Genomic DNA, 25,035 nt, shown 5'->3' with positions numbered 1-25,035 from the left:
GGATGGTGCACTGCTCTCGGAGACACTGCAATACCGGTGCAATGCATGGACTGAGTAGAGCAAGCCCCTGAAAGCTCAGCCCCAGTGCTAAAAATGGACTTAATGTGAAAGCCCCAAGCTGGGAGGCATATCAAATATTAAAGTGATAAGAACAGATTTTTTTTGTTTGTTTAAACTCCATTACATTACATTATTGTCTCGTTTCATTTTGCTAAACATTACTCTTTACAGTGATCCTGTAAGTTATGGATTTCTTTCCATACCATCCTTGGATTCACTGTAACAGCCATCAACACCACACACCCCTTCACCATGCTTCAATCACCTTTCCCTCATATTATTTACCCCTATATATCCAAATTCTTCTATAATTGAAGTTCATCTTTGTTCACCCACCCATCTATCAGATTGTCATTTACATTTTTAATTTCTTTCCATGATTGCTACTGCTTCCTATCCTATCTCGTCATATATTCCCTTTACTCCTTCTAGGTGTTTTTGTAATATTCTTTTATACTTACTTCTTCTTCTTTACAAATGTGTTTCCTGACCACCATAACGCCTCTTTCCTTATGTTTAGTATCACCCATTGTTTGATTTTTAACTGGATGACTCCTTTTCTAGGCCGTAGACCACAGCACCCCTTGTTATTGGTTTGCCTTTATATTGGTTATTCTACCTTGTTTCTAGCATGTGCCATGATTCATTTGCTGTTTCACATTTCCAAATGACATGCGTTACATTTCTCTTCTTCACTACACCTTTCTCTTGGACATATTTTTTCTTTTCACAAATTTCTTTTATAGTTTGCTGCTCTCGTTGGTAACACCTCCTTTACATTCTACCACGCAATATACTTTGCATATTTGTTAGCACTGGCTTGGTTAGGTAATGGGGAAAATTAGCCTTTGGCCTGGCAGTGGCAACTCTAGTCCCTCATTTAAGAAATAATTCTAAATTGGTTAAAAATTATCCATAAATCTGATAAAAAAAACCTGAAGAGCTAAATAAACAACAAAGCTAAGAGTTAAATATTCCTAAACAATAGTCTATAAATTAATTGAAATAACACTTCTAAAAATTGTCATTTAGGCCCCTGGGATAAAACAAACAAACAGTATCTATTGTCTCAAACCAGTGTTTTTCCAACTTCAACCTTTCTTTTTCGGTCCAATAATCCTGTAAATAATAAATCATAACCAATCAATCATAATCATAAATCAACCATGACCGGTATATGATTATCTTGTGCAAAGTGTAGATAAAGTATGATTTGTTTATCTTGTTTTTCATTGTGCCAGAGATGTTGTATAACCCTAAATTTAGTCCACCCTCCTCAATTGTTGATGCCAATTGAAAAATAAAACTTTTTTAATTTTGTTATTTGGTTGTAATTTTTTTAAGAATGTTAATTAAATTATTAATCTTAGCACCAGGGAAACTATTAATTTCAATAGTAGAATTGAAAAAAAAGGGATTTCTCACCAAATTAGTTTCCATCCATCCATTGTCTCCCGCTTATCCGAGGTCGGGTCGTGGGGGCAGCAGCTTGAGCAGAGATGCCCAGACTTCCCTCTCCCCGGCCACTTCTTCTAGCTCTTCCGGGAGAATCCCAAGGCGTTCCCAGGCCAGTCGAGAGACATAGTCCCTCCAACGTGTCCTGGGTCTTCCCTGGGGCCTCCTCCCGGTTGGACGTGCCCGGAACACCTCACCAGGGAGGCGTCCAGGAGGCATCCTGATCAGATGCCCGAGCCACCTCATCTGACTCCTCTCGATGCGGAGGAGCAGCGGCTCTACTCTGAGCCCCTCCCGGATGACTGAGCTTCTCACCCTATCTTTAAGGGAAAGCCCAGACACCCTGCGGAGGAAACTCATTTCAGCCGCTTGTATTCGCGATCTCGTTCTTTCGGTCACTACCCATAATTCATGACCATAGGTGAGGGTAGGAACATAGATCGACTGGTAAATTGAGAGCTTCGCCTTGCGGCTCAGCTCCTTTTTCACCACGACAGACCGATGCAGCGCCCGCATTACTGCGGATGCCGCACCGATCCGCCTGTCGATCTCACGCTCCATTCTTCCCTCACTCGTGAACAAGATCCTGAGATACTTGAACTCCTCCACTTGAGGCAGGATCTCGCTACCAACCCTGAGAGGGCACTCCACCCTTTTCCGGCTGAGGACCATGGTCTCGGATTTGAAGGTGCTGATTCTCATCCCAGCCGCTTCACACTCGGCTGCGAACCGATCCAGAGAGAGCTGAAGATCACGGCCTGATGAAGCAAACAGGACAACATCATCTGCAAAAAGCAGTGACCCAATCCTGAGCCCACCAAACCGGACCCCCTCAACGCCCTGGCTGCGCCTAGAAATTCTGTCCATAAAAGTTATGAACAGAATCGGTGACAAAGGGCAGCCCTGGCGGAGTCCAACTCTCACTGGAAACGGGTTCGACTTACTGCCGGCAATGCAGACCAAGCTCTGGCACCAATCGTACAGGGACCGAACAGCCCTTATCAGGGGGGCCGGTACCCCATACTCTCGGAGTACCCCCCACAGGATTCCCCGAGGGACACGGTCGAATGCCTTTTCCAAGTCCACAAAACACATGTAGACTGGTTGGGCAAACTCCCATGCACCCTCCAGGACCCTGCTAAGGGTATAGAGCTGGTCCACTGTTCCGCGACCAGGACGAAAACCACACTGTTCCTCCTGAATCCGAGGCTCGACTATCCGACGGACCCTCCTCTCCAGGACCCCTGAATAGACTTTTCCAGGGAGGCTGAGGAGTGTGATCCCTCTGTAGTTGGAACACACCCTCCGATCCCCCTTCTTAAAGAGGGGGATCACCACCCCGGTCTGCCAATCCAGAGGCACTGTCCCTGATGTCCATGCGATGTTGCACAGGCGTGTCAACCAAGACAGTCCTACAACATCCAGAGCCTTGAGGAACTCCGGGCGTATCTCATCCACCCCCGGGGCCCTGCCACCAAGGAGTTTTTTGACCACCTCGGTGACCTCAGTCCCAGAGATGGGGGAGCCTACCTCTGAGTCCCCAGGCTCTGCTTCCTCATTGGAAGGCATGTTAATGGGATTGAGGAGGTCTTCGAAGTACTCCCCCCACCGACCCACAACGTCCCGAGTCGAGGTCAGCAGCGCACCATCCCCACCATATACAGTGTTGACACTGCACTGCTTCCCCTTCCTGAGACGCCGGATGGTGGACCAGAATCTCCTCGAAGCCGTCCGAAAGTCGTTCTCCATGGCCTCCCCAAACTCCTCCCACGCCCGAGTTTTTGCCTCAGCAACCACCAAAGCCGCATTCCGCTTGGCCTGCCGGTACCTATCAGCTGCCTCCAGGGTCCCACAGGACAAAAGGGTCCTGTAGGACTCCTTCTTCAGCTTGACGGCATCCTTCACCACCGGTGTCCACCAACGGGTTCGGGGATTGCCGCCACGACAGGCACCGACTACCTTACGGCCACAGCTCCGGTCAGCCGCCTCAACAATAGAGGCACGGAACATGGCCCATTCGGACTCAATGTCCCCCACCTCCCTCGGGACATGGTCGAAGTTCTGCCGGAGGTGGGAGTTGAAGCTACTTCTGACAGGGGGCTCTGCCAGACGTTCCCAGCAGACCCTCACAACACGTTTGGGCCTACCACGCCTGACTGGCATCCTCCCCCACCATCGAAGCCAACTCACCACCAGGTGGTGATCAGTTGACAGCTCCGCCCCTCTCTTCACCCGAGTGTCCAAGACATGTGGCCGCAAGTCCGACGACACGACCACAAAGTCGATCATCGAACTGAGGCCTAGGGTGTCCTGGTGCCAAGTGCACATATGAACACCCCTATGCTTGAACATGGTGTTCGTTATGGACAATCCGTGACGAGCACAGAAGTCCAATAACAAAACACCGCTCGGGTTCAGATCGGGGGGGCCATTCCTCCCAATCACGCCCTTCCAGGTCTCACTGTCATTGCCCACGTGAGCATTGAAGTCTCCCAGCAGAACGAGGGAGTCCCCAGAAGGTATGCCCTCTAGCACCCCCTCCAGGGACTCCAAAAAGGGTGGGTACTCCGAACTGCTGTTTGGTGCATACGCACAAACAACAGTTAGGACCCGTCCCCCCACCCGAAGGCGAAGGGAGGCTACCCTCTCGTGCACCGGGGTAAACCCCAATGTACAGGCTCCAAGTTGGGGGGCAATAAGTATACCCACACCCGCTCGGCGCCTCTCACCGGGGGCAACTCCAGAGTGGTACAGAGTCCAGCCCCTCTCAAGGAGATTGGTTCCAGAGTCCAAGCTGTGCGTCGAGGTGAGTCCGACTATATCTAGCCGGAACCTCTCAACTTCGCGCACTAGCTCAGGCTCCTTCCCCTTCAGAGAGGTGACATTCCACGTCCCAAGAGCCAGCTTCTGTAGCCGAGGATTGGACCGCCAAGGTCCCCGCCTTCGGCCACCACCCAACTCACACTGCACCCGACCTCCTTGGCCCCTCCCATAGGTGGTGAGCCCATGGGAAGGGGGGGCCCATGTTGCCTCTTCGGGCTGTGCCCGGCCGAGCCCCATGGGTGCAGGCCCGGCCACCAGGCGCTCGCCATCGAGCCCCGGGCAAGGGAAAACGGCGTCCAAAGTTTTCATTCATCATAGAAGGTTTGAACCGCTCTTTGTCTCATCCCTCACCTAGGACCAGTTTGCCTTGGGTGGCCCTACCAGGGGCATAAAGCCCCGGACAACAGAGCCCCTAGGATCATTGGGACACGCAAACCCCTCCACCACGATAAGGTGGCGGTTAAAGGAGGGGCCAAATTAGTTTCCTATGATAATATTTTGTTTATGGGCTTTTAATGACCATTCAGGATTTTTTGTTTGATTCTTTTGTGAATGATAGGCTGTTCAACAATTTTGATGGTAATATGATTTGGTTGTGTGGGAAGAGAGGGATCCGAATTCGACCAACTCTCCACACATTGTATTTTCTGAAGACTGGTCCATAATCATCTCTTCACCCCCCTTAATGGTAATAAAATTTGAAAATGATTCAATTCTTGATGAGAATCAGAAGTACTACCTGGAATAGAAAGGACTGTTAGTGAAGAGAGAGAATTTATGTTTATTATAGTATTAAAGACACCCACCCCGGAAACTTCTGTAGAAAAGGGACTATGCTACATCGAAGATGAAATTTGAGGTGCGAGGTGATGGTGAGAATTAATTGAAGAAAAAGAAGAATCTTTTTGAAATGGGGTCATTTGGAATGATGTCAAATCAGGACATTTTTTGACATAAGAAATTGGAGAAATATGTAAAGAATAAGAAAAATAATTCAATTTTTAGGGATAAGACTAGGAGAAATCAAATAATTATTTGATGCAGTACAGGAGTTAGTTTTTGATGGTAAAGAATGAATAATTTGATCTTTAGAAGAATTAGAAAGAAGTTGGAGAGAACAAACATTTGAAGAAGGTTTATGAGATTCTGATGATGAATCTATTATAGATTGATAAGTAAGCTTAGAGAAAAGTATCAGATGTATTTATTTCAATTAGAAGAATCTTTAACACTAGAATTACCAGAGCCTATGAAAAAACTCGTAGATCCAGCCCACCTTAAATCGCTTCTTAAATCCGTTCGCACCTCTCCGCCAGCGTCTTTTGTCATCTAAATGTGCTGATATACACAAGCTGCAAGCAGCCAGCTATTCCATCCCCCGACCGACATAGAATGTGCACGAACTTCTCCCAGCTCATGCCTTCATTGATTATCTGTGAGTGAAGTGGAGTTTTAGAGTGGAAATAATAGATTGTTATTTGGAACACATGCATTTCATGTGTGTTCCGTTTCTACAGTAATCTGTGTAAACATATTGTTAAAACAGTAACTTTTTCATATTTTAGTAATAAATGTTACAAAAATGTAAGCATAAACTAAAAAATGTGTGAAGCCTGAAACCCAAAGATCAAATAAACACTTTCACAAAAGGTTCAAGAATGAAATGATAGCTTCCATGGCGTACCAGTAAGATTAGCTGACTCAGAGCATAACAGGCTTGCCGTACCTCAGAGACCCGAGTTTGAATCCCCGCTGAGGAGAAAATGTTTTTTTTCTTTTTAACTTTCGCCGTTCTGCCTGCCTGAACTCCCTGTCTATCTATATAGTAATAACAGTAATTTTATTATTATATAGCAGCTTCCCTGTCTGCCTATCATATAGTGCCTTTCCTTCCTATCTATCTATATATCTATCCCCTTAGCTGTTTTTTTATATATCTATTATACAGTGCCTATGGGGTGCCAAACAGGCAATTACAATGATTTTCGGAATGTATAAAGTCATTCCTTAATATATAAAGTCAGTGTCGGAATATATAATGTCATTCCTGAATACAGTGCATCCGGAAAGTATTCACAGCACATCACTTTTTCCACATTTTGTTATGTTACAGCCTTGTTCCAAAATGGATTAAATTAATTTTTTTCCTCACAATTCTACACACAACACCACATAATGACAACGTGAAAAAAGTTTACTTGAGGTTTCTGCAAATTTATTAAAAATAAAAAAACTGAGATATCCCATGTATTCACAGCCTTTGCTCAATGCTTTGTCGATGCACCTTTGGCAGTAATTCTAGCCTCAAGTCTTTTTGAATATGATGCCACACCTATCCTTGGCCAGTTTCGCCCATTCCTCTTTGCAGCACTTCTCAAGCTCCTTCAGGTTGGATGAGAAGCGTCGGTGCACAGCCATTTTAAGATCTCTCCAGAGATGTTCAATCGGATTCAAGTCTGGGCTCTGGCTGGGCCACCCAAGGACATTCACAGAGTTGTCCTGAAGCCACTCCTTTGATATATTGGCTGTATGCTTAGGGTCTTTGTCCTGCTGAAAGATAAACCGTCGCCCTAGTCTGAGGTCAAGAGCGCTCTGGAGCAGGTTTTCATCCAGGATGTCTCTGTACATTGCTGCAGTCATCTTTCTCTTTATCCTGACTAGTCTCCCAGTCCCTGCCGCTGAAAAACATCCCCACAGCATGATGCAGCCACCACCATGCTTCACCGTAGGGATGGTATTGGCCTGGTGATGAGCGGTGCCTGGTTTCCTCCAAACGTGACGCCTAGCATTCACACCAAAGAGTTCAATCTTTGTCTCATCAGACCAGAGAATTTTCTTTCTCATGGTCTGAGAGTCCTTCAAGTGCAAACTCCAGGCAGGCTGCCATGTGGCTTTTACTAAGGAGTGGCTTCCGTCTGGCCACTCTACCATACAGGCCTGATTGGTGGATTGCTGCAGAGATGGTTGTCCTTCTGGAAGGTTCTCCTCTCTCCACAGAGGATCTCTGGAGCTCTGACAGAGTGACCATCGGGTTCTCGGTCACCTCCCTGACTAAGGCCCTTCTCCCCCGATCGCTCAGTTTAGATGGCCGGCCAGAGTCCTGGTGGTTTCGAACTTCTTCCACTGTACTCATTTGGACCTTCAAAGCAGCAGAAATTTTTCAGCTGCAGAAACATCTCAAGGATGATCAGGGGAAACAGGATGCACCTGAATACAATTTTGAGCTTCATGGCAAAGGCTGTGAATACTTATGTACATGTGCTTTCTCAATTTTTTTATTTTTAATAAATTTGCAAAAACCTCAAGTAAACTTTTTTCACGCTGTCATTATGGGGTGTTGTGTGTAGAATTCTGAGGAAAAAAATGAATTTAATCCATTTTGGAATAAGGCTGTAAAATAACAAAATGTGGAAAAAGTGATGCGCTGTGAATAATTTCCGGATGCACTGTATATAAATTTAAAGTCAGATTATATTGATATTGATTGAAACAACTCAGGCACATTTTTAGTAAACTCAATGAGTTCCTAATACAACGTAATGAAGTAAGTTAACAAAAACATCTTCAGAAAAATATTTTAAAACAACTCACTGTTTAGTTAGTTTATTCAAAATGATGTATGTGCCCTGCATTTTGAACACTATATTTATTTATTCTTTTTGTATGGGCGCATTTTTGGACGAACCTCACAAGCCCAATCGACTCTGAGTGGCTTCTGTCGAAGTTTACCTTTCATCAGTATGAGTGAAATGACAAGCACTGAAATTTTATATTTTTATATATTATATATTATTTTTATATATTACGAAAATCATTGTAATTGCCTCTTTGGCACTCCATAGGCACTGTGTAATAGATATATAAAAAAACAGCTAAGGGGATAGATAAATAGATAGATAGGAAGGAAAGGTACTCTATGATAAGCAGACAGGGAAGCTGCTATATAATAATAAAAATACTGTTATCACTATATATATATGTAGACAGGGAGTTCAGGCAGGCAGAACGGCGAAAGTTAAAAAGAAAAAGAAAAAAAAAACATTTTCTCCCCAGCAGGGATTCAAACTCGGGTCTCTGAGAAACGGCAAGCCTGTTACACTCTGAGTCAGCAAATCTTACCAGTACACCATGGAAGCTGTCATTTCATTCTCGAACCTTTTGTGAAAGTGTTTATTTGATCTTTGGGCTTCAGGCTTCACACATTTTATAGTTTATGCCTACATTTTGTAACATTTATTACTAAAATATGAAAAAGTTACTGTTTTAACAATGTGTTTACAAAGATTACTGTAGAAATGGAACACACATGAAATGCGTGTGTTCCAAATAACAATCTATTATTTCCACTCTAAAACTCCACTTCACTCCCAGATAATCAATCAAGGCATGAGCTGGGAGAAGTTCGTGAACGTTCTAAGTCGGTGGGGGAATGGAATAGCCGGCTGCTTGCAGCTTGTGTATATCAGCACATTTAGATGACAAAAGACACTGGCGGAGAGGTGCGAATGGATTTAAGAAGAGATTTAAGGTGGGCTGGATCTACGAGTTTTTTCGTAGGCTCTGGTAATTCTAGTGTTAAGAGAATCAATTTGTTAAGATGACAAAGTATTTTAGAAAGAGAAGGGGAAGTTTTGGCAAAAGCTGCATAAATTGTTTTGTGTTTGGTAAATTGGAAGAAAAAGAAGCCAAAAAAGCCAAAAAGGAGGAAAAGGTATATAATTCACAATTTGGATTTTAGTTATGGATGGGAAAAAATAAGAGTGTAAATTTGTTGTAAAAAAGGAGAGTTCGAAGTAGATAATTTAGGAAAATTAACTAATTTAGGCGAAATTAAAGATTATGAAGAAATTTTGGAAGAAATTAAATTTTTATTTTGTTGGGAAATTATCTATTTTTAGAAAAGGTACCTGAAGAACAAAATAACGAAGACAAAGAAGAAAGAGAAAGTTTTTTATTTGAATCAAGTACCAGATACTGAGAAGTAAAAGAAGTGAATGAACATTGAGAATTGTTAATATTTATTTTATTTACTTTTGATTTTAAAGTATCTGGTAAATGTTTTAAAATTGGAAAAGGAGAATGTTGAGAATGAGAACGCGAAGAAGCAATTGAAAGTGAAAGTTTATTTTGGAAGATTTAGAAATATTAGAAAAGGAGACGAGAGAGAATTTTGTTGGCAAGTAATCAATGACTTAATTTGAGTGTATGTGGGATCTAAAATTTGACTCACCTCTTTCTTTTTAGACCTTTTAACCTGTTGCCACTCAACATTTTCAGTGTTGTTGTTGAGCTAGTTGTTTGAAGTTCAGAGTCCATATTTTTGAAAAGTTGAGATATGTTGATATGAAGTTCCTCCTACCCATGGCTATTCTAGAAGAAACACTGATCAGTCTTGAAGACTCAGACAGCATCTCTGTAATTTATTAAAACATTTTAAAGTTCCTTCCTTTCAAAGATCCCAGGGTATGAATGGGAAAAGACCTTTCAATTAATATTTCAGAAAGTAATGGAAGGCAGCCATGCACAGAATGCACTCTAGATCCATATGTGCAAAGCATTAAGTCTTTCAATTTAAATCTTTAGTCGAGGGTATTTATCTCATTGAATATTGCCAAAAACATATCCAGAGCAAGATTCAACCTGTGAACATTCCCATCTAGCTTCAGCCTCACTGGGCCACAATGTTTTGGACATACACCAAATTAACATACTTTTGGACAAAAATCTTTGAATGCCTCTGAGACAGCCTCAGTGTCAAAATCTCTCCTAATCCACTAACAGCTGTGTTCGTTGGACTCCCAGATAGGCTTAAAGGGGAAAAGGACAACCAAATTGTAATTGTGTTTACCTCACAACTAGAACGTAGACTTGTCTTGCTCAACTGCAAGAATCCCATTCCACCTTCTTTAAGTCAGTGGGTAACTGATATTCTGTACTGCTTGGAATTGGAAAAAAATCAAATCCTTACTTAGAGGATCTGTTCAAAAGTTTTCTTTAAATATGGAACGATCTAATTAATAAAATTTCAGAATAAGTATTTATAACAAAAAAGGATATTCTCCCTTCTTTGTTGCTTTCAAAGATTTGCTCTGGTTGTTTGCTCTCCGCTCTTTCTCTTGTGTGGGGGTTGAATTTTACTTTGTTAAGTTTGACTTGATTGTGTGGAATGTATAATTAAAAAAATTGCTTTAAAGAGTGACCAATGTGGTCATTTTTATATTTATTAATATTTTAATATGTGCTTTCTAGGGTCATTTTTTTATTGAATATTTATGCTTAACATGTGTGCTTATTTTACTATTTATTACTTTCAAAGTATATTACAATGGTCTTATTTTATTGAGTACTTTGTAGTCATTTTATATTTATTATTATTTCTAATATGTCTCCACCATGGTCATTTATTATTGAATATTTATGTTGACAAGTGTGACCATTTTTATATTTATTATTTTTAATATTTGTCCACTTGTGGTCATTCTTTCATTGAATATGTATGTTGATTTGTGACTTGTATGCTTATACTTGTGTTTATTATCATTTGTCTACCTTGGTAATTTTTTATTGAATATTTACTTTGATACATGACCACTAGGTGGATATTTTTATATTTAATATTATTTTTGCTATGTTCACTGTGGTCATTTTTTATTGAGTATTTATGCGTGTGTGTTTATGTTTATACTTATTATTTTTAATGCATGTATTACTATGGTTGTTTTCTTCCTTAATATTTATTGTAATAAGTGATGAATGTTGCTATTTTTATATTTATTATTTCCAGAGCGTGTCCATGGTGGTCATTCGGTACTGCAAATTTTTTACCCATAGCTGTACCATGAATATGTATGAAAATGCGAATTAAACTGACTTCTAGTACATAAAAATTATTTTATCAGGGCTTTCTGGATCTGGAAATTTCTTAAATACTGTATATATCTTGACAGAGTGTAAACTTAATTGAATGTTAATGTTAGTATGTGAAGATTCCACATCCAATGTGAACAAGAAGAAAGAACAAATTAATTTAAGTTTTTTTGAGAATGTCCAGAAAATGATATGTGTCCTTAACAAAGCTATTGTGTTTTTGTGTTTACGGTTCTGATGAGCAATCTGAAACTATTGGCCTACTGAAAGATAGTTCAAAAGGGACGGTTCATGACCCCAGAGGTTTATGGATGTTGGGAAGTAAGTAGAATTTATGGAAAAAATTAATTGATGGAATAGTGGGGCCAAATGGGTATTTTTTTTTGTAATCCACTTATCCATCCCCGAAAAGATTAGACACAATTGTTGAAATTTGTTGTTTAGTTTTTGTTTGTTAAGAGTGAGAGAGTGAGTGAGTGATGTGACCTATTATTAAGATGACACTTGAGATCTCAGCAGCTTATTGCATATGTGGCTTGAATGCCTTAAAACCAGGAACCCTAATTGTCTGATTCGACAAACTATGGGTTAAAGAAAACTTGATGTCGATCCTCAGACAGAAGGAGGAGATTATATTTGAAAATAACCACATTTGCATTTTCCCAGATGTCTCCCATTTGACGAGCTGCATTCTATAGACACAGTCCTTATGTAAAGCTGAAATTAGATGTAGCCTCTGGTTTTTAACTAAATTGAAAGTGATTACTGGTAGCCAATTCTACATGTTTAGTTCTCCTGAAGAAGCAGAAAAAGAACTAAAAAGAATGACTCCGATGTCATCCAAAATATGAAGATCAGTCATATTGTGTCATTGTAAAGCAAATAAGATTCTGCACCCAACTTGTTCTACATGTAATGTAAAATTTGCCGTAACTATACATTCTGTTTCTGTTTTGGCCACTTTTTCTCAATTCCCACATTGGAATATATTCTATTCAATAAATATACTGTATATTTCAGTAACTATAAGCATTTTTTTTTACTAAGGGGGCTGTTTAATATTATACTGTAGGTTTAATGCATCTGGACTGTACTATTTATAAAATATCTTAATTTTTTAGTTTTTTTTTCCTTAAGGGGACTATTTAATATCATACCCTAGGTGTATTGTATTTGGACTGTAACATCGCAAAATTCTCAATATTAATCCTTTCTACACTGCTGTTGGGGGTTTGTTTTGTTTTGACCTTGCCCTGTCTCTAGGCATGTCAGAAGACAGGGACTGTCTAGCCTGATCTGGGGAGGCAGATGCAGGGAAAGAAGGAGTTCACATTCTTTTTTTTATCCCAACAATTGGAAGCGGCAACATAATAGGCTTCCTAGTTATACTTCTGGTAAGGTACCAAGGTTAAAGCTATTGTATGAAGTACCATCTTTATTTAAGATTTTAACATGTTCTTAAAGGTTCAGAAGCAGTCTCTCACTGACCAAATAGGGAAATTTGTGAGCTGGAATGTTAAAGGTCTTAATTATGATCTAAAGAAGTTTAAATGCCATGATAGGATTATGACAGGAGACTTACTTAATAAGTAAGGACTAGTTTTAGTTGCAAAGAGATTGGATTGGATAAATCTTTCACTCCATTCGTACAAAGAAAACCAGAGGTGTATACATACATAAATAAAACAATCTCATTTGTAGAATTAGACATAGTATCTGATCCTTAAGGGTAATATGTCATAGCAATAATTTATTTAAATCTTAAGTAATTTTGATTAGTATCTATGCACATAATATGGATGATAGAGAATTCCTCCAAAATGTATTTGCATCTATTTCTATTATGAACACTTCTAAAATAATAATGGTTGCAGACTTTAATTGTGTTTTGAATCAAACCTTATTATAGTGATAAAATCTAATATTGTAAAAATAATCACAGTTTGTAATGGATCATAACTATCAGACTCATGGAGATTTTTAAATCCAAACTTAAGAGCACATTTCTCATCAGTATATTATAGTTTCTTAAAAATTGACTATTTCTTTAAGCATAGTTTATTGCCTATTATTAAATCTCACAAGTACAATGCTATTATCTCCAATCATGTTTTTTTTGGTAATGGAACTTAATATATTATGTTCTAGCTACTTATTTTCCTTTGAAGTCTTAATTTTATGCTATTAGCTGATAAGAACCCTACAGAATTCATCTCCAAGTAAATTGATTATTTTTAGAGAGAAATGCCTCCTCAGATTTTTTTGCAGGAATAATTTGTGAGACTTTGAAGGCTTTTTTAATAGGATGGATTATTTAATATATTTCCCACAAAATAAACTGGCAACCAAGAAGGCATCTTGAACTTTAACCTCTTCACAACAAAAGAAACGTAAAATTTCATTTTTTAAATTGCAATATTATTACTACAAACATGGAGAGAAGGCTAGTAAGATCTTGGCTTAATAAATTTACCAGCAGGAAGTTTGCAACATAATAACAGAAATTACAAACACATACAGAGAGGAAATCATTGACCATAAAAATATAACCCATACATTTAGAGACCACTATAAATCCTTGTATTCTACTTAGTTTAAAGAAAATAAGATATAATTTATTGATTTTTTTAAAGTATTACAAATGTATGCTCACAGAATCATTGGATGCTATAAACTCACTGTAAAGTTGTTAAATTGCAGGCCCTGATGGTTTCCCAGTGGAATTTTATGGAAAATTTTTTAATTAAGTTATTTCTACTGAATACAGCAACCCAGCCACAGGGGATCCACAAACCAGTGTTTCTTCGTGCTGGTCCCAAGCCCGGATAAATGGGGAAGGTTACGTCAGGAAGGGCATCCGGTGTAAAATTTTGCCAAATCAATATGCGGATAACAATACAAATTTCCATACCGGATCAGTCGAGCTCCGGGTTAACAACGACTACCACCAGTACGGTTAGTTAACAGGGTGCAGGCAGAAATTGGGCTACTGTTGGCCGAAGAAGAAGGAGAAAAAGAGGAGGGAGACGTGTCCGGAGACAGGAGGAGAGGAGGAAGATAAAGAGAGTGGAACTGAGGGTAGGAACTTTAAATATTGGCAGTATGACTGGTAAGGGGAGAGAGTTAGCCGATATGATGGAGAGAAGGAAGGTTGATATATTGTGCGTGCAAGAGACTAAATGGAAGGGGAGTAAGGCCAGGTGGATTTGAGGTGGATTCAAATTGTTCTATCATGGTGTGGATGGGAGGAGAAATGGGGTAGGGGTTATTCTGAAGGAACAGTATGTCAAGAGTGTTTTGGAGGTGAAAAGAGTGTCAGGCAGAGTAATGATTATGAAGCTGGAAATTGGAGGTGTGATGATGAATGTTGTTAGTGCATGTGCACTGCAAGTTGGATGTGCAATGGGTGAGAAAGAAGATTTTTGGAGTGAGTTGGATGAAGTGATGAACAGTGTACCAATGGGACAGAAAGTTGTGATTGGAGCAGATTTCAATGGGCATGTTGGTGAAGGGAACAGTGGAGACGAGGAGGTGATGGGTAGGTATGGTTTCAAGGAGAGGAATGAAGAAGGTCAGAGCATAGTGGATTTTGTGAAAAGGATGGACATGGCTGTGGTGAGTACGTATTTTAAGAAGAGGGATATACATAGAGTGACGTACAAGAGTGGAGGAATATGCACACAGGTAGATTACATCCTATGCAGAAGAGTCAATCTGAAGGAGATTGAAGACTGCAAAGTGGTGGCAGGGGAAAGTGTAGTTAAGCAGCAGGATGGTGGTCTGTAGGATGACATTGGAGATATAGAAGAGAAAGAGAGTGAGTGCAGATCCAAGGATCAAATGGTGGAAGTTGAAAAAGGAAGACTGCAAGGTTGAGTTTAGGGAGGAGGTTAGACAGGCACTGGGTGGCAGTGAAGAGTTACCAGACAGTTGGGAAACTACAGCAGATGTAGTATGGGTGACAGCAAGAAGGGTGCTTGGCATGACATCTGGAAAGAGGAAGGAGGAAAAGGAAACCTATTGGTGGAATGAGGAAATACAGGAGAGTATACAGAGGAAGAGGATGGCAAAGAAGAAGTGGGATAGTCAGAGACATGCAGAAAGTAGACAAGAGTACAAGAAGATAAGGCACAAGGTGAAGAGAGAGGTGGCGAAGGCTAAAGAAAAGGTATAGGATGAGATGTATGAGAGGTTGGACACTATGGAGGGAGAAAAGGACCGGTGGGCTAGACAGAGGGACCGAGCTGGGAAAAGATGTGCAGGAGATTCTGGTGATAAAGGATAAAGATGGAAATGTACTCACAAGCGAGGAGAGTGTGTTGAACAGATGGAAAGAGTACTTTGAGAGGCTGATGGATGAAGAGAACGAGAGAGAGAAGAGGTTGGATGATGTGGAGATAGTGAATCAGGAAATGCAACGGATTAATAAGGAAGAAGTAAGGACAGCTATGAAGAGGAGGAAAAATGGAAAGGCCATTGGTCCAAATGACATACCTGTGGAAGCATGGAGGTGTTTAGGAGAGATGGCAGTGGAGTTTTTAACCAGATTGTTTAATGGAATCTTGGAAAGTGAGAGGATGCCTGAGGAGTGGAGAAAAAGTGTACTTGTGCCGATATTTAAGAATAAGAGGGATGTGCAGGACTGCAGTAACTATAGGGGAATACAATTGATGAGCCACAGCATGAAGTTATATGAAAGAGTAGTGGAAGCTATGTTAAGAAGTGAGATGATGATTAGTGAGTAGCAGTATGGTTTCATGCCAAGAAATAGCACCACAGATGCAATGTTTGCTCTGAGGATGTTGATGGAGAAGTTTAGAGAAGGCCAGAAGGAGTTGTATTGCATCTTTGTGGACCTGGAGAAAGCATATGACAGGGTGCCTCGAGAGAAGCTGTGGTATTGTATGAGGAAGTCGTGAGTGGCAGAGAAGTACATAAGAGTTGTAGAGGATATGTACAAGGGAAGTGTGACAGTGGTGAGGTCTGTGGTAGAAGTGATGGATGCATTCAAGTTGGAGGTGGGATTATATCAGGGATCGGCTCTGAGCCTTTTCTTATTTGCAATGGCGATGGACAGGTTGACAGACGAGATTGGACAGGAGTCCCCGTGGACTATGATGTTTGCTGATGACATTGTGATCTGTAGCAATAGTAGGGAGCAGGTTGAGGAGACCCTGGAGAGGTGAAGATATGCTCTAGAGAGGAGAGGACTGAATGTCAGTAGAAACAAGACATAAGTGGATAGGACTGGCGTGCTTTGTTGGGCTGAATGGCCTGTTCTCGTCTAGAGTGTTATAATGTTCTAAGACACAATACATGTGTGTAAATGAAAGGGAGGTCAGTGGAATGGAGAGGATGCAGAGAGTAGAGTTGGCAAAGGTGGATGAGTTTAAATACTTGGGATCAACAGTACAGAGTAATGGGGATTGTGGAAGAGAGGTGAAAAAGAGAGTGCAGGTAGGGTGGAATGGGTGGAAAAGAGTGTCAGGAGTAATTTGTGACAGACAGGTATCAGCAAGAGTGAAAGGGAAGGTCTACAGGACGGTAGTGAGACCAGCAATGTTATATGGGTTGGAGACTGTGGCACTGACCAGAAAGCAGGAGACAGAGCTGGAGGTGTCAGAGTTAAAGATGCTAAGATTTGCATTGGGTGTGACGAGGATGGACAGGATTAGAAATGAGTACATTAGAGGGTCAGCTCAAGTAGGATGGTTGTGAGACAAAGTCAAAGAGGCAACATTGTGCTGGTTTGGACATGTGCAGAAGAGAGATGCTGGGTATATTGGGAGAAGGATGCTAAGGACAGAGATGCCAGGAAAAAGGAAAAGAGGACATGCAGGTGATGGGTGTAACAGAGCAAGATGCAGAGGACAGAAAGACATGGAAGAAGATGATCCACTGTGGCAACCCCTAATGGGAGAGAGGAATTATTTGAGACCTTTTATAGCAAATTTTATGTGAAAAGGAAACAAATACAAGAACGAGGGAAGAAGTTTTGGAAAAATATGGAGAGGAAAGTGAAGATGGTATGTAAGGAAGAAACAAAAGAGGAAGTAAGTCTTAAAGAAGTAGAGGAAGCGTTAAAAGAAAGCCCCAAAAATAAAACACTGGGGATAGGTGGTCTTCCTGTAGAATTTTACATAACTTTTTGTAAACAAATTAGATCTGTTAGAGGTCATTAAGGAAGTGAGTAAGGAAGGAAAAGGCACAGGGACATGGAAGAAAGGGTTGATAACGCTACTCCCCAAAAAGGGAGACTTAAGAGAAGCCAAAAACTCGAGGCCAATTACTCTCCTGTGCATCAATTATAAGCTGTGGAGTAGAATACTGGCAAAAAGATTAAGAAATCTGCTGGGAGACATAATAGAGGAAGACCAAGTCTGTGCATTGACAGGGAGACAAATAACGGATAATCTCCTGAGAGAGGTGATGGAGTATGCAGAGAATAAAGGTATCCCTATGGCGGTATTTAAATCTGGACTTGGAGAAGGCGTATGACGTTCTGGAGCATCGATATATCTGGGAGGTCATGGAAAAGATGAAGGTACCAGAGCAGTTAAGAAGGTGGATACAGAATTGTTATAAAAAAGTGACAAGCCAGATAATAATAAATGGGAACCTCTCCAGGAAAATAGAAATCAAAAGAGGAGTCAGACAGGGTTTTCTGATGTCTGCTAGCCTTTTTGTCCTGTGCATAGAACCACTTTTGGAAAAAATTAGACTGGAAACTGAAATAGAAGGCTTTAAGATACATGAAAGCCAGGGGAAAAGAAGCAAAAGTCATTGGATACATGGATGAAGTCACAATTATGTAGAGAAACACCACCTCAGTTCTAAAAACTATAGAGTGTGTAAATAATTTTTGTGAGGCTTCAGGATCGAAAATGAATTTTAATAAAACAGAATGCTTGATCAAGGGCAACTGGAGAGACACTGAGGAAATAAAATAAGTAGGAGTAAGTATTAAAAGGACAGTAATAAAAGTATTGGGAATGTTTTTTGGAAGTAAAAAAGGGGAAAGGGAAAATTGGAAAGAAGTAATAAAGAAAATGAAACAACTCACTGGATTATGGAGGTTGAGAAAATTAACTTATGAAGGAAAGGTTTTATTAATCAAAGCAATTATAATACCGAAACTGTTGTATCTGGCGATTATCTATCCACCAGAGAAAAAAATGCTAATACAAATTGAAAGATGGATCTTTTATTTCTTTTGAGGTTCATTGAATGAAAATCTGATGAGAGAAAAGGTAAAGAAAGCAAAAAGAAAAGGGGGCAAAGGACTACCAAATATAATAGCTTTAAAATCTACGTTAAGGATAGCAGCGCTAGTAAAAAAAGGGCCAACCAAACACAAGCTGAGATATAAGTTAGGGCAAGAGTGCTGGAAATTTGGAATGTATGAACCACCCAAGAATAAGCCTACTGCGTTCAAGACACCCAGGCATTTAAGAGCCGTGGTTTCCTGCTTTATAGAATGGAATTTTTCAAAAGATGAAAATTAAATATGGTTGTACTAGAAACTTTTGAAAAAAAAAAAACTGAAGAAAAACAAAAGTGCTTCAAGATAAAAGGAATATCAAAAACAGAATCAGAGAAAGCATTGGGCATGGTGGCAAAAAAAGAACTGCCAAACTACTTAGTAGATTTAGCCTGGGAGTCAGCTCATGATATAATGAACACCAATAAAAATCTGATGAAAAGGAAGGTAAGGCAAAGTGTAAAGTGTCCAAGAGAAAGGTGCCAGATGACAGAAACGGCAGAGCATGCCATGCAGAGGATGCAGCTTTGCAGGAAAGGTGTGGCAAAAAGACTAAAAAAGGATTCTTTCCAGGAAAAAAATAGACAAATACATCATATTATATGGTAAGTTCCAAGAAAAAGTAAGAATCCGGGTAAGAATTAACATGGTAAAGAATGCAATATGGAATGCAAGAAATTTACTAGTAACAAAGAGAAAACGTAAGTTTTAAGTGTCTTTCAGGTGGCCCAGAAGAACAGAAAGGAAAATGAAGAAGAAAGGTAAGAAAAGAGCATGACAACCCTTACAACCTCCTGTTATCAGTTTTTAATGTGTACGTTTTTAAGCAATTTTATTTTCTGATGTGCAATCGGTTAAACCTTTTTCTCTGGGCTACAAATACACTTGTGAAAAAGAGAAAATACAGAGAGATGAAAGTGAACAACTTTCATTTATCATTATTCATTTATTAATTCATCTACTTACTTATTTTTTCTAGGTTTAAGTTTTACTCTGCTGGCTTAGCTCTCTTATTTGGGGGGTGGGGATTTGTTTTCGATCTTATGTTTGTAAAAATTGATTTATTTGTATGGAATGATGTGTGATTTTAATAAAATCAATAAAATAAAAAAAGGAAACACTTTCTGAATCCTTCTAGCTAGAACTTTGGAGCGTATCTTGATATTATTCAGAAGTAAAATTTGTCTGTATAATATGCGTTTCTTTAAAACAGTAATTACTACATTTCCAATAGTTTAAGATATAATTTTCTTGTCCCTATCTTCTATAAACATTGCTGAAATTAGAAAAACTAACTTATTGAAAAAGTTTCTATAAAATTCCACTGGGTAGCCATCAAGGGCTGCTACTTTTCCACTTTAAACTGAGTTTATAGCATCCAAGAATTCTATGAGTGTCAGAGGTTTATCCATTTCCTCTGCAGATAACAATATTTGTAATACATTAAGAAACTCATTAAATTATATCTTATCTTCTTTAAACTAGGCAGAATACAATACAATACTTATAAGTGCTCTCTAAATGTGTGGATTATATTTTTATGGACAATGATTTTATCTCTATCTGTGTTGGTAATTTCTGTTATTACATTGTACACTTCCTGCTTGTAAATTTATTAAGCCAAGATCTTATTAGCCTTCTCTCTGTGCTCATAGTAATATAATCGCAATTGTAAAATGATCTGTTCGATTTCTTTTCTTGTATTCTGATTACAGAACCTACTTTTCCTATAACATGCCTCAATTGGACACCTGGCGTATTGTTGTTCTGTTCTGGTAATTTCGCTGATTAAGTCTGATGCCTTCTGGGTTTCGATTTATTTTTGTGAGAAACATATGAAATAATCTAAACTTCTTAAAAATGCATTCAGATTTTCCCAAAGTACTCCTGCAGAGACCTCTGAGGATGCCTTTGACTCTAAAACAATAATCAATTTGCTGGAAAGTTGAATTCTGTACAATTGTCATCAGGTAATAACATACAATTAAGATGCCAGCTACAAAATAAGTAGAACATAATGAAGCTCCATGATCAAAAATACATGATTGGAGATAATAGCGTCATACTTTCAAGATTTAATAATAGGCAATAAACAATGTATAAAGAAATAATCAAATTTTAAGTAACTATAGTATACTGATGAGAAGTGTGCTCTTAAGTTTGGATTTAAAAACCTCCACAAGTATTATGTTATGATCCATTACCAACTATGTGATAATTTGGGCAGTATTAGATGTTATTGCCACTATAAGATCTAAATTTAAAACACAATTAACATCTCTGGCCATTATAATTTTAGTAGCGTTTATATTAGGAATAGATGCAAATAAATTTTGGGTGAAATCGCTACCATTCACATTAGGTGTGTTGATATTTATCAAAATTACTTAACCTTTAAATAAATCACCCATCACCATAATATATCACCCTTCAGGATCAAATACTACGTCTGATAATACAAATGAGATTACTTTATGTATTAAGATTTGTACAACTGGAGTAAAAGATTTGGCAAATCCAATCTCTTTGCAACCCAAACTAGTCCAAACATATTAATTACCCTAGGTTCTTGTCTATAAGCTGGACTCATGTATAAGCCGGAGACCAAAAATCATACAAATTTTTAAAATAAAATCATATCATAGATAAGCCGGACTCATGGATAAGCCGAACGTACTATAATCTATAACTAATAGAAGGGAGGGAGGTCAGTGGTCTCACTCGCACCCATTTAATTTCTTTAAGGGGGGAGAGAGTGTGAGATATTGGCGTCTCTCTCACTCCCCACATGGCGCGGTTGGAGCGGCCGCAGCGCATTCTTTCTGCTCTGGGTGTCGCCGAGTCAACACGCGCACGTAGCGGTCATTTAAATTGTGATTTTATATGTAAGCATATTTAAATATATATTGCGAATTTTTTGCTGGTTCGCGGATTTCTGCGGACAATGGGTCTTTTAATTTCTGGTACATGCTTCCTCAGTTGGTTTGACCAGTTGATTTCATACAAGGGACGCTATTGGCAGATGGCTGAGAAGCTAGATTGCTTACTTTTATCTCACTCTTGCGCTGACTATCTGTGATCCTGACATATGGGGATTGAGCAGGGGGGCTGTTCGCACACCTAGACGATACGGACGCTAGTCTAAAAATGCTGAAAGATTATCTTCACGTTGCTATCTTTTGTAAAGCTGATTCTTGAAAAGACATGCTGCACAGTGCTTCGCATACTTAAAAGCTCGAAGGGCACGTATTGATTTTTGACTGAAAAACAAACTCACTCTCTCTCTTCCTGCTCCTGACGGAGGGGGTGTGAGCTGCCGCCTTCAACAGCTTTGTGCCGCGGTGCTTCGCATACCTAAAAGCCAAACAGCACCATTGATTTGTTTGCTAGAGATTGTTTTCTCTATCTATGTGACACACACACCTTTGAAGAGGAAGATATGTTTGCACTCTTTTAATTGTGAGACAAAACTGTCATCTCTGTCTTGTCATGGAGCACAGTTTAAACTTTTGAAAAAGAGACAAATGTTTGTTTGCAGTGTTTGAATAACGTTCCTGTCTCTCTACAACCTCCTGTCTCTCTACGCAAATCTGTGACCCAAGCATGACAATATAAAAATAACCATATAAACATATGGTTTCTACTTTGCGGATTTTCTTATTTCGCGGGTGGCTCTGGAACGCAACCCCTGCGATGGATGTATAAGCCGGATTTATGTATAAGCCGATATTCTATTTTTTCATTTTCACAACTTTTTTCCTTAGATAAGCCGCGGCTTATAGACAAGAACTTAGGGTAAGTCTCCTGTAAAAATACTAGCTTGGCATTTAAACCACTGCCTTAGGAAATAAATTTTAAAAAATTACTTAATAGTTACCAAAGTATGCATATATTTAATTGAATAAATTCCAATATAGTAATTCCAATATAATAGTATAGTTATATGAAAAAAATGGCCAAAAAGGAAATAGAATGTATATTTACGGCAAATATTATATTACCAATAGACCAAGTTGCAGGCAGAATCTTGTTTGCTTTACCAGGGCACAGTATAACTGATGTTCATATTTTGGATGATATTGGAATCAGTCTTTTTAGCTCTTTTTCTGATTCTTCAGGAGAACTAAACATATAGATGTGGCCATCAGTAGTCACTTCCAATTTAGCTAAAAACAAGAGGCTATATCTAATTCCAGCTTTACATAAGCACTGTTTAATAATGCAGAATGCAGATCATGTGGCAGCTGTTGAAGGGAAGAAATCTGGGAAAATGCAAATGCGGTTATTTTCAAATATAATCACCTCTTTCTGTCTAAGAATCAACATCAAGTTTTGTTTAACCCATACTCTGTCGAATTAGACAATAGAGCTTCTCATTTTTAAGGAAGTTTAAGGCACGCAATAAGCTGCTGAGATTTCAGTGTCAACCTAATAATAGGTCATATTATTTAATTTCAGATGTTGTATCCAATCTTTTTGAGGATGGGTACATTGATTACAAAAAAGATATTTGTGTGGTCTCACTATTATAATCAGTACGTAAATTACACTTACTTCCTAAAATCCATAAACCTTCTCCCTAATATGCAAACACTTATATGGCAGAGTGGGAGCAGGGGGCTTTTCAAAAATGCCTCAGACTCCCAATTATTTACTTCAGGTATTTAGATGACATACAGTATTTGGTATTTGGACAAACATAAAAGCAGAATTTGGTCATTTTTAAAATATTCTCAATGCCCATCATCCCATTGTCAAGCTTCAAGGTACAATAAATTTCCAGTCAATTACCTTTCTTTTCATTCCAACTGACCTACCAAGAAGATTTTACACTCCAAAATTGAATTCAAGCCCACAGACACGCTTGCCCTTCTGTACAAATCCTGTTTCCATCCCAAACGTACTTTATGAGAGGTAATCAAATCAGAATTAACTCTGATCTCACAGAAACCAAGGAGGCTACCCATCCCTTTTTTCGGGCCCTTGGGAAAAGAGGCTACATCCCTAGATTTCGTACGGACATACAATTAGAGGTTGAAAATAATTATTTTTGGTATCTAAATAAACTCAATTCCTTAAACAATATTAAGGTTTGAATCCCACAAGTTCTTGTCCATACATTTAATGTATGTCTTTCATTTCTTACTCTTCATGATAACTCTTTTCTTTTTTGGATTGTTCTTCATCTTTATTTTTTTTAAGCAGATCTTGCATCAGGCTTCAGCTATGGTAATGGTGATTTTCAGTCTCCCAGCTTTGTTTTCATTTACATGGTATTTCTTTTCCAGTATTCTTACACTCCTTTCCCTAAAAATTTTCAACAGATTTTCCTGGTTTGAATTCTTTTCACTCAGGTTTAACATCTCTTTTGCAATTTCTTTTCAGACTTTTACTTAACAATTTTACTCTTATTTTTCTTTGATTATTTATAACTTATACTTTTCACGTCGTCTGTTATGGGGTCAAAGGTTGACTACCTTTAACAAAACACATCAATTGCTCCTGGGTTTACAGACTAATCCATCACATCCCTTAACCTTAACCAATTCTGTAAAATGAACCCTAATTTGAAAAACATGCCCCATCAATATTTTAGATTTATCTAAATAAATGTACTTTTATCAACCATAATGTCAGAAATCCACTAAAATTATTTCACTATGATGTGATTGCTCTACAGTGTTCAGTTCAGATATCTTCAAAAAACAATGCAATCTTTAATAGTAATCAACACACTAAACTTCCAATTATTTGTACTTATTCTTTCCAGGCTTGGCAAACAGAATTCGATGTAATCACTTTTCACAGATTTCAAGACAGTTTTCCGCCATTGCAATCTTTGTCTTTAATCACAGCATATCGTAAAAATAAAATCTTGGTTTGTGCATCTTGTACAATTAGAAGCAAAAATAAATTTGCCTGGAAAGTTCCATTTAAACCTAAAAAAATAACCTATAACCCAGTGCTTCCCAACCTCTCCCAAACCATGGCACCTTTAGTGAAATCTTTTCAGCTAACGGCACCCCTTCACTCTGATATGTAACTACACAAATTAACAATTTAATCTTAACTCATCAGTTGAGTAGAATGAGATTCCTATTTTTATAAGGCGTACCAACTACACATTTTTGCATTTACAAAGGTAACAAAAATAAATTGCCAGTAAACCAGTCTCAAATGAAAAACATGAACACAACACAAACATGAAAAGTGCAATAAGTCACAAGGCACAAAGCAGACTATAACGTCATAATTAATGCGAAGGCTGGCTTCGAAGAGAATCTGAAAGTTTGTCAATACGAGCTTGAACTGCAGTTGACAAACATACTCGTAAGTCATTTTCAACTGACAATAAACATCCTCTGTGTTTTGTCTTCAGTAATGTCAATGCGAGAATGCCTTTTCACACAGATAAGTGGTGCAGAATGGAATAAGTATGCCGACAGCCTTAGCACCTAACACAGGACGTTCCTTTTCAACCATAATCCAAAACTCTGCTAAATCTATGTCCTTAAACTTCAGCTGTAATGTTCGGTCAATTGTCTCTGTCATCTGTAAGTTAGACAAAT

General features: G+C 39.0%; 1 pseudogene; it reads right to left on the bottom strand.

Annotated features, from left to right (window-relative positions):
- LOC114641111 (uncharacterized) lies at window positions 1-181 on the bottom strand (annotated as a pseudogene).
- Window positions 182-25,035: the final 24,854 nt, after the last annotated feature.

This window comes from Erpetoichthys calabaricus, chromosome 1 (assembly GCF_900747795.2).
Source record: "Erpetoichthys calabaricus chromosome 1, fErpCal1.3, whole genome shotgun sequence".
NCBI classification, from domain to species: domain Eukaryota; kingdom Metazoa; phylum Chordata; class Cladistia; order Polypteriformes; family Polypteridae; genus Erpetoichthys; species Erpetoichthys calabaricus.
Note: the sequence above shows the minus strand (reverse complement) of the source record. Positions and strands in the feature narration are given on the sequence as shown.